This window comes from Xenopus laevis, chromosome 5L (assembly GCF_017654675.1).
Source record: "Xenopus laevis strain J_2021 chromosome 5L, Xenopus_laevis_v10.1, whole genome shotgun sequence".
NCBI lineage: Eukaryota > Metazoa > Chordata > Amphibia > Anura > Pipidae > Xenopus > Xenopus laevis.
This window is the reverse complement of record NC_054379.1, coordinates 5,286,723-5,295,455: the sequence shown is the minus strand read 5'-3', so window position 1 is coordinate 5,295,455 and position 8,733 is coordinate 5,286,723.

Genomic DNA, 8,733 nt, shown 5'->3' with positions numbered 1-8,733 from the left:
AATAATGAAGGAAATGGGTGACCATATGAACTAGAAGACGTGGTCCTGGATCACAGGAAAAATCAAACCTGCCCGATTGATATCTGTCTGATTTTTGGCCTAATATCGATCGGGGAGACCCGTCGGAAGCCCCCACACACGAGTAGATAAACTGCCAAACTGGTCTAAAGAACCAAAATCCTCAGCTTTAATCTGCCTGTGTGTGGCCACCTTAAGGGGCAGATTCACTAAGCGTGGAATTTGCGCTAGTGTCCGCTTCACTCACATCGCAACACTTCGCCAGGCGTCAGGCCCGTATTTGTGGAAAGACCACCTAGGCCCGGGTCTAGGGCAACAGGATTTTAGGGGGGCGGCATGCTGCCAAACCGCAACCACTTTGGTTCAAAAACACTGGGGATGCGCTGGAGATACAACCATTTTTTAAATTCCCATGCGCCAATCCCCATTGTTTCGGTCCAGATGATGAAAATTTGCATGAATAAAGGGAAGGGGACAGGGGCAACAAAGTGAGTTTGCGTAGTTACGTCCATTCGCCAGAGACTCCAGAGACTCAGGGTTAATGCTCAAATATAAGTCATTGGTGCTCCTAAATTGCTATTTTGCCTTGATCCTTTGGTTTCTGGCCTCCTGCATTGATTTGACTTCACTACCCGCTGCCTGCCCTGATCTTTTGCCTGGATAGGGACTACAAACTTTATTAACTTTTTGGATACCGCAAATTGGACTTTTCTGCATACAGATTCCTCCTTGGTCTCCAACCTACTAGCGCTGCTAGACCCTGACACTGAATAGCCTGTAATGGGAATTATCATAAAACTAAATCTAGAATACAAATTCCCAAGCACTAAGCACAATTTCACTTTGAGATAATCAGAGGAAAATAAGGAAAGTCCTTATGAAATACCACCAAGTAGTGGGATGAAAATTAAAAACAAGTGATCCAAGTCCCACAAGGGTCCAATGGACAAGTCCAGGTGCTGATATATATATATATATATATATATATATATATTAAAAGCCAGTAATCCCAAAAGCCAGTTATTTCAGAGTGTATAGCAGTCCCTCCAAATATCCAAACAGTACAATCTAATTAGGATTCCTGCTAAAAGAGTCTCTTTCTTATTTAGGGATGCACCGAATCCAGGATTCGGTTCGTGATTCGGCCAGAATTTGGCCTTTTTCAGCAGGATTCGGATTTGGCCGAATCCTTCTGTCCGGCCGAACCGAATCTGAATCCTAATTTGCATATGCAAATTAGGGGGCGGGAGGGAAATCACGTGACTTTTCGTCACAAAACAAGGAAGTAAAAATGTTTTTCCCCTTCCGAACACTAATTTGCATATGCAAATTAGGATTCGGATTCGGTTCGGTATTCGGCCGAATCTTTCAGGATGGATTCGGGGGTTCGGAAGGTCAATGGAATATTAGCAGCAAAATGTCATGTGCTGCCCCAATGTTATAAGTCCCTGTGTAAAGTCCCTCACACCAACTACGGCATTTAATTCTCAGCTAAATCCACTGGCTCCGTCGGTGCACCTTGTCTTGGTGCAAAATATCTCCTGCCGCCACCACTGTTGTCAATAGTCAACAACATGACTTTGACTAAATAGGCCACAAACTTTTCGGCTGGCAAATTCTAAAGTTATTTCGGCATTTTCCATCATTAGGTTTATAATGAGAATACGGCAACGTCTCCAAGGTTGTAGATAATTCACTAATGTCTCTTGTGCCCAAACTTCAGAAGTGACATCAAACAAATTCCGACTTGTATTGTATTTAATCAGATACACATGGGGGCTCCTTTTAAGGCACAGGCCAAAGGCAATTTCAAAGGGAATTTTGTGGTCAGAAACAAACGAGTAGCATAAAAAAGAACTTAATGAATAAACATTGACTGTGTGACCTTAACTAATTACCCTAAGCACAAACAGGACTTTTTTCTCATTTTAGCTCTGTGTTTTCCCATCATTTTTCTTGGGTTTTGAGTTGAGGTTTTTATGAATTTTACTTATTGTTGATCACCACTTTCTGTTTTTTATTTTGTCCCTCCATATTATGCATTATATACTGTTTTACCTGAAATCCTTGAACACAAGGCATTTTGTTTCATTAACAACCTGACAATATCAGCACCCGGACTTGTCCATTGGACCCTTGTGGGACTTGGATCACTTATTTTTAATTTTCATCCCACTCCTTGGTGGTATTTCACAAGGACTTTCCTTATTTTCCTCTGATTATCTCAAAGTGAAATTGTGCTTGGGAATTTCTAGATTTAGTTTTATGATAATTCCCATTACAGGCTATTCAGTGTCAGGGTCTAGCAGCGCTAGTAGGTTGGAGTCGGGACCAAGGAGGAATCTGTATGCAGAAAAGTCCAATTTGCGGTATCCAAAAAGTTAATAAAGTTTGTAGTCCTATCCAGGCAAAAGATCAGGGCAGGCAGCGGGTAGTGAAGCCAAATCAATACAGGAGGTCAGAAACCAAAGGATCAAGCAAAATAGCAATTTAGGAGCACCAATGACTTATATTTGAGCATTAACCCTGAGTCTCTGGAGTTCTTTTTATTTTGAATTTTCAAGCCAAAATGCAACATGATGACTTCATGACATAGCCCAATGGTATCACTATGCAGCCATGGGCATCACCATGGATGCAAAGCTGAGCACTCCTGCCTGTACCCCCTCCCCCAGGGGGTGGGGCACTGGACCACTATGACCAGATTTTGGAAGGAAATGGTTTGTAAAATCCTCCTGTTTTTACCCAGGAACATTCTTCTGGACCAAAACTTTTCCACTGAATGAGATACTGTAAGGAGCCTCTGGAGAATCTTGAGTCCAGAATTTTTTCAACTTCCTTTTCCTGTTGACCGGCAACGATGACAAGAGTAGGAGGAGATTGTCCAGAAGTGAAGCGATTAGTGATAGGTTCAGGAGAACCTATCGGAGATATAATAGGAGATATGTGAAACACATTGCGGATGTGCATCTCAGGAAATTGGAGTCAGAGAGCCACAGAGTTGACAATTTCCAGAATAGGCAAAGGACCAATAAATCTAGGGTCCAACTTGTTAGAAGGAATCTTGTGGTGGATATTCTTAGTGGAGAGCTACACATTCTCCCCAACAGAGTATTGAGGAGGGGATTTAAACTTCTTGTCAGCATAGTGCTTGTGTTCCAAATCTGTCAGAGCTTCCTCAATAGGGTCCATGGCCCAAATAAACTGTCAGTGCCTAGCAGCTCTAGAAGGTTGGAGTTGGGACCAAGGAGGAAGCTGTATATAGAAAAGCCCAATATATGGTTGTACAGGGGTAAAATGTGAATCATTAAGTTAATGGTTAATGTATAAATAGGTTGGCCACTAGATAGAGCCAAAGAGTTATTTAAAAAGGTAATAGGGGTAATTACAGCATAGCTGTGTAAAATTGAGTAAAAGTAACGTAAGAGAGTTTGGGAAAGTCCTAGAGTGGGAGACTAGAGGGGCTATAGAAAGGGGAAGTTCTGGAGGAAATGCAGATGCATCATGGGAAGAGTGGAACTCAGATTGTCACTGAAGCTGTGGAGGCACCCCACAGGAAGAGGTACCAAATTTAGCTAGTAAGAGGCCTAGCTTGTGAAATAGCACACTATATGAGTGGAGATAGGAAAGTTGGCATGGGCAGCTGTAGCCCCAACAAGGAGTCAGGGTTATAGTGGATTATTGAGGCATTGGGAGAAAGGTGAAAAGGGCCCTGGAAAGGGGGAACTGTTGACTGTACCCCTAGTAAGACACAGGAGGACGAGGGTGAGAGTGGGAGAGGACACTGGAGGGACCGGGAAGTATACTTGAGATGTCCCTGTGTGTATCCCACCTGACTGTGCAATTATCCTGGATGCCCATTGACTTCAATGCATTTGACGCCGTTTTTGCCTTTCACAAATTTTCAGCAAAGTGAAACAGATCAGATAAGCCCTTTACTATTTCAAGTTACAAGTATATTTATTTATTTAACGGCCAAATCTGCTATATATCTTGCACACTTTTTAGTGCCACTACCAATGGTGATGAATAGTTTATATAAGATGATATTTATCAGGGATTTATTCATGTATTATTAAATATACTTATGGCCGATGTAATCAGGAATCAATTATTTTCAATTATTTTCACATGATATTAATTATTCTCAATGAATTTACATTTATAAGTATCAGTCCTCTGCAGTGCAATCACCATTCTTGTTAAGAAAACGGGCATAATGCCTGTCTCCGAAGGTGGTAACAATTGGCGACAATTATATATTTGTAGCTATTAATCTAGTTTAAGGGGCAGATTTATCAAGGGTCAAATTTCAAAGTAAAAAATACTTCGAAATTTGACCATCGAATTAAAATACTTTGACTTTGAATATCGAAGTCGAAGGATTTTTCACCGAATTTGAAGCCTTCGATGTGTGAAGACTTAGAAAAATGCATTAGAAGGTGCCCATAGGCTAACATAGCACTTCGGCAGGTTTAATTTGGCGAACTATTGAAGTCGAGGTTTTTTTAAAGAGACAGTACTTCAATTATCGAAGTCGTAGTATCCTATTCGATGGTCGACGTATCCAAAAAATTACTTTGAATTTTGAATTTTTTTACTTCGAAAATTCCCTCGACCCTTGATAAATCTGCACCTTAGTAACTGTGTGATGTCAAATTAACCTTGTGGCTATATTTATATGTGTAAAAAGGGAACATTCTGATTTAGATATTATATATTGTATGATGGCATTGTGACAAATAAGATCCATGTCTGTTATAATCTCTCATTCTCTCTGCTCAGTTTTGTTTCTCTTGCGCGTTAGATAATTCATGATCATTATTTTTCTCTTGATTATAAATTATGTCCCAGGCTCAAACAGCCATTGATTGGATTAGAAATTCACTCTCCTATAACATCAAAACCTCCAAAAATGCCTGAGCTCTGCTTTTTATAAGGAACAGCTTGATTTAAATAAACATCACAGACAATTATGCACCTGCAATGTCAACACAAATATTTGTTTAGGGACAAGTACAGGACAAGACATCAGCAGATAAAGTTTTCAGACAGCTTGTGTTCTACTAGGAGGCCACTTCAAACAAATCACTCGCATGTTGCAGCTGCATGGAAAGTGCAAATTTCAGTGCAATTTACTCAACTTTGTCCCAGGATTTCAAAATGAATATATGCATCTCAAATGTTACTTACATTGTTTCTGTAGTGGTGAATTAGTGTGGCAGAAATACAGAAAAGCAAAGGCATATGGGTTCCAGGAGCTGACTCCAAGTAACTCATGTTTTTAATTAGTACAGGTATGAAATCTCTTATATGAAAATCCAATATCCAGAGAGCTTCAAATTATGGAATGTCCATCTCTCACATCCCCCAGACCACCATATGGGGTTTACCTTGATGTGGTGTCCCCAGTGCCCAGAAGGGGTACTCCAGTCAAGATCTGGGCCTGGTTCACAGTTGGGAGAGAGGAATGTTTCCCTGGAAGTTCTTTGGCCAGGCAATTGGCCAGCTATGTCAGATGCCCCTAGTCTTTAAAAGGGGAGTAACCATGTCTCTTTGGATGACACTTTCTGGGGGGGGGTTAATGCTGAAGATCCTGAGGTGTAGGTAGGCTTCAGTGTGAGCAACTAATAGCTGGTAATTGGCTGCAATTAAACTGAGAGCAGTTAATAGAGTAGTCAGATGCTCCAACAAGGAGACCAGAAGGGTTAGTACTCCAAGGTGTCCCCTGCCAATATAGGAACTCAAGTGTGTAGACTAAGTAAGAGAGGTTCCTGGATTCCCCACTGTTGCCATCCTTTTAGTGCTAGGGACCAGTTCTCCTATAAGTAAGAACCAGCTCAGGATTGTAATTAATAATCTGCCTCAGCCACATGCCATCCAGCGTAGGGATTTAGGGAGTGTTTGAAAGTTTGGAAGGGAGGAGAGAGTCTGATAGCTCAAGGCAGAGAGTTCCAGAGAAAAACCTGAGAGAAGTCTTGTAGAGGGGAATTTGTAAAAGTGATGAGAGGAGAAGAGAGGTGAAGGTAAGAAGCAAAGCAAGGTTGTGTGTTTGGATGTGTAATGAAAAAGACAGATGAAAGTCTAGGATAACTCCTAGGCAGCGTGCCTTTGTGGTCAAGTGAAAGGTAATGTTGTTTACTGTGAGTGAGATCTGAGGGACATGGGAGGATCTTTAACAAAATATAATGAGTTATGTTTAGAAAGATTCAGTTTCTGGTGGTGCTGTGACATCCAGGAGGAGACAGCAGAAAGGCATTATGTAACTTGGGAAAGTTACATGTGCTCCAGTCCAACCCTGGGAGTAGACAAGTAGAGTTGGGTGTCATCAGCATAAAAATGATACTGAAGTCCAAACGACTGAATACGTTTTCCTAGCGAAGTAGTAAGTGTGAGAATAACAAAGGACCTAAGACAGAGCCTTGGGGAACTCCAACAGAGAGAGGGACCATAGTAGAAATTGAGTTAAACGGTCAGACAGATAAGATGTAAACCATGAGAAGTGTCCCGAATGCCAGCTGAGTATAGAATGTCTAGGAGGAGTGTGTGATCAACTGTGTCAAAGGCTGCAGAGAGATCTAGAAGGATTAGTATGGAGTAGTGACCTTTAGACTTTGCCAATAGAAGATCATTGGTTACTTTGGTGAGTGCAGTTTCAGTTGAGTGTGTTGGGCGGAAGCCAGATTGCAGGGGGTCGAGACGGGAGTTGTGAGTGAGATGCTGGATCAGGCGTTTGTAAACAAGACTTTCTAGTAATTTGGATGTGAATGGAAGAAGGGAACCTGGATGATAGTTAGCGGGAGAGCTGGAATCAAGGGAAGGTTTTGTGAGATAAGAGTGATTAGTGCTTGTTTGTATAAGGATGGAAATGTACCAGTAGAAAGGGAAAGGTTAAATAGGTGGGTAAGTGCAGGAGAGAGTGTAACAGAGATTGGATAAAGGAGGCGAGAGGGTTAGGGATGTAGTGAACGGCGGAAAAAATGTTCACGAACATATTCGCGAACTTGCGTCAAAAAATGCGAAAGGTTCGCGAACGTCGCGAACCCCATAGACTTAAATGGGAAGGCGAATTTTAAAAGCTAGAAAAGACATTTCTGGCCAGAAAAATAATTTTAAAGTTGTTTAAAGGGTGCAACGACCTGGACAATGGCATGCCAGAGGGGGATCAAGGGCAAAAATGTATCTGAAAAATCCATTGTTGACACAGCGCTGCGTTTTGTGCTGTAAAGGGCAGAAATCACACTACGTCACTCAGGTGATGTTTCTGGACACGGAATGTGAAAAAGCTCACACAGCTAGGTGGCACTTGGTTAAAGACTGGGCAAACAATGCCTGCAAGGGCAACGTATACAGTAGTGGATACGGAATATATTATTGCTGCTGTAAAAACATCACTCAGGCGATGTTTACGGACACGGAATTATTATTGTTATTTAGACAGAATGTGAAAAAGCTCACACAGCTAGGTGGCACTTGCATACCTCCCAACTGTCCCTCTTTTGACCACTCAACCCCCTGTCCCTCTTTTGTACTGGAAAGTCCCTCTTTTCTCTGCACTGAACAGCCAGAAAAAAAACAGTTTCTAACTTAATTAGCTTTTGGCAGAGAGCTCAGAACAGCTAACAGGTGCAAATAAGATACTTTGTAACAATTTTGACTCTGGTTGGTACTGGTAGTGGTGAACTACTAGGAGGAGCAGCACACCAGTCCCACTCCCCAACACAGCTAGACTAATAGCACTGGGCTCTTATAGTAGCAAAGTAAAAAAACAAAAAAGAAAATAAAAGCAGTCCTTACAAGGACTATTGGGTTACAGGCAGCAGTCAGCAGATGAGAGATCAGAAGCAGTGCCCACAGCAGCTACATACAGAGCACTGCAGTAGAAGGTAGATTACTAGTCAGCAAAGCTAACTAACCTAAACTCACTGTCCCTCAAATCCCTGCAGACTTCTGTCCCTACAATACAGAGCAGTATCAAGTAGATTACTAGCCAGCAAAGTTACTATCAACTGTCCCTCAAATCACTAGCAGCTCTCTCCCTACACTAGCTCTTCCAAGCACACACAGGCAGAATGAAAAAACGCTGCAGGGCTTCAGTTTATATATGGAAGGGGAGTGGTCCAGGGGGTGTGGGGGTGGTCCAGGAGGGAGAGCTTCCTGATTGGCTGCCATGTATCTGCTGCTCTGGGGTGAGAGGTCAAAAATAAGCGCCAGCTAAGGCGAACCCAAATTGGCGAACGTCGCGCGACGTTCGCGAACATTCGGCGGACGCGAACAGTCGATGTTCGCGCGAATTAGTTCGCGGGCGAACAGTCCGCGACATCCCTAGAGAGGGTATGGGGTCAAGGGAGCAGGTTGTGGGTTTTGAGCAGACTAGAGTTTGCTACTTCATCTAGTGTTGGGGGGGGGGGTTGAAGGAGTGCAAAGTGGAGTGTAATTTCTTCTTCATTTGAAAGGCTGATACATAATCATGTTTTGACGACTGCATTCCTGGAATAATTTTTCACATAAGTCTGATCATCCCATTGCCCAGTCCAGTGCTCTGAGGTTTCAGTAGATTTTATCACTCGCATACCACGGAATGTGTAAGTGGGAGAAAGTTAAAACAGTAAAAAAAACATATTTTCAGCAAAAGCTTCAATTATTTAGCAGACAATGCTTATGCCTTTAATTGCAGTATATAAACAGCCTCATGGCATACACATATATTCTGAC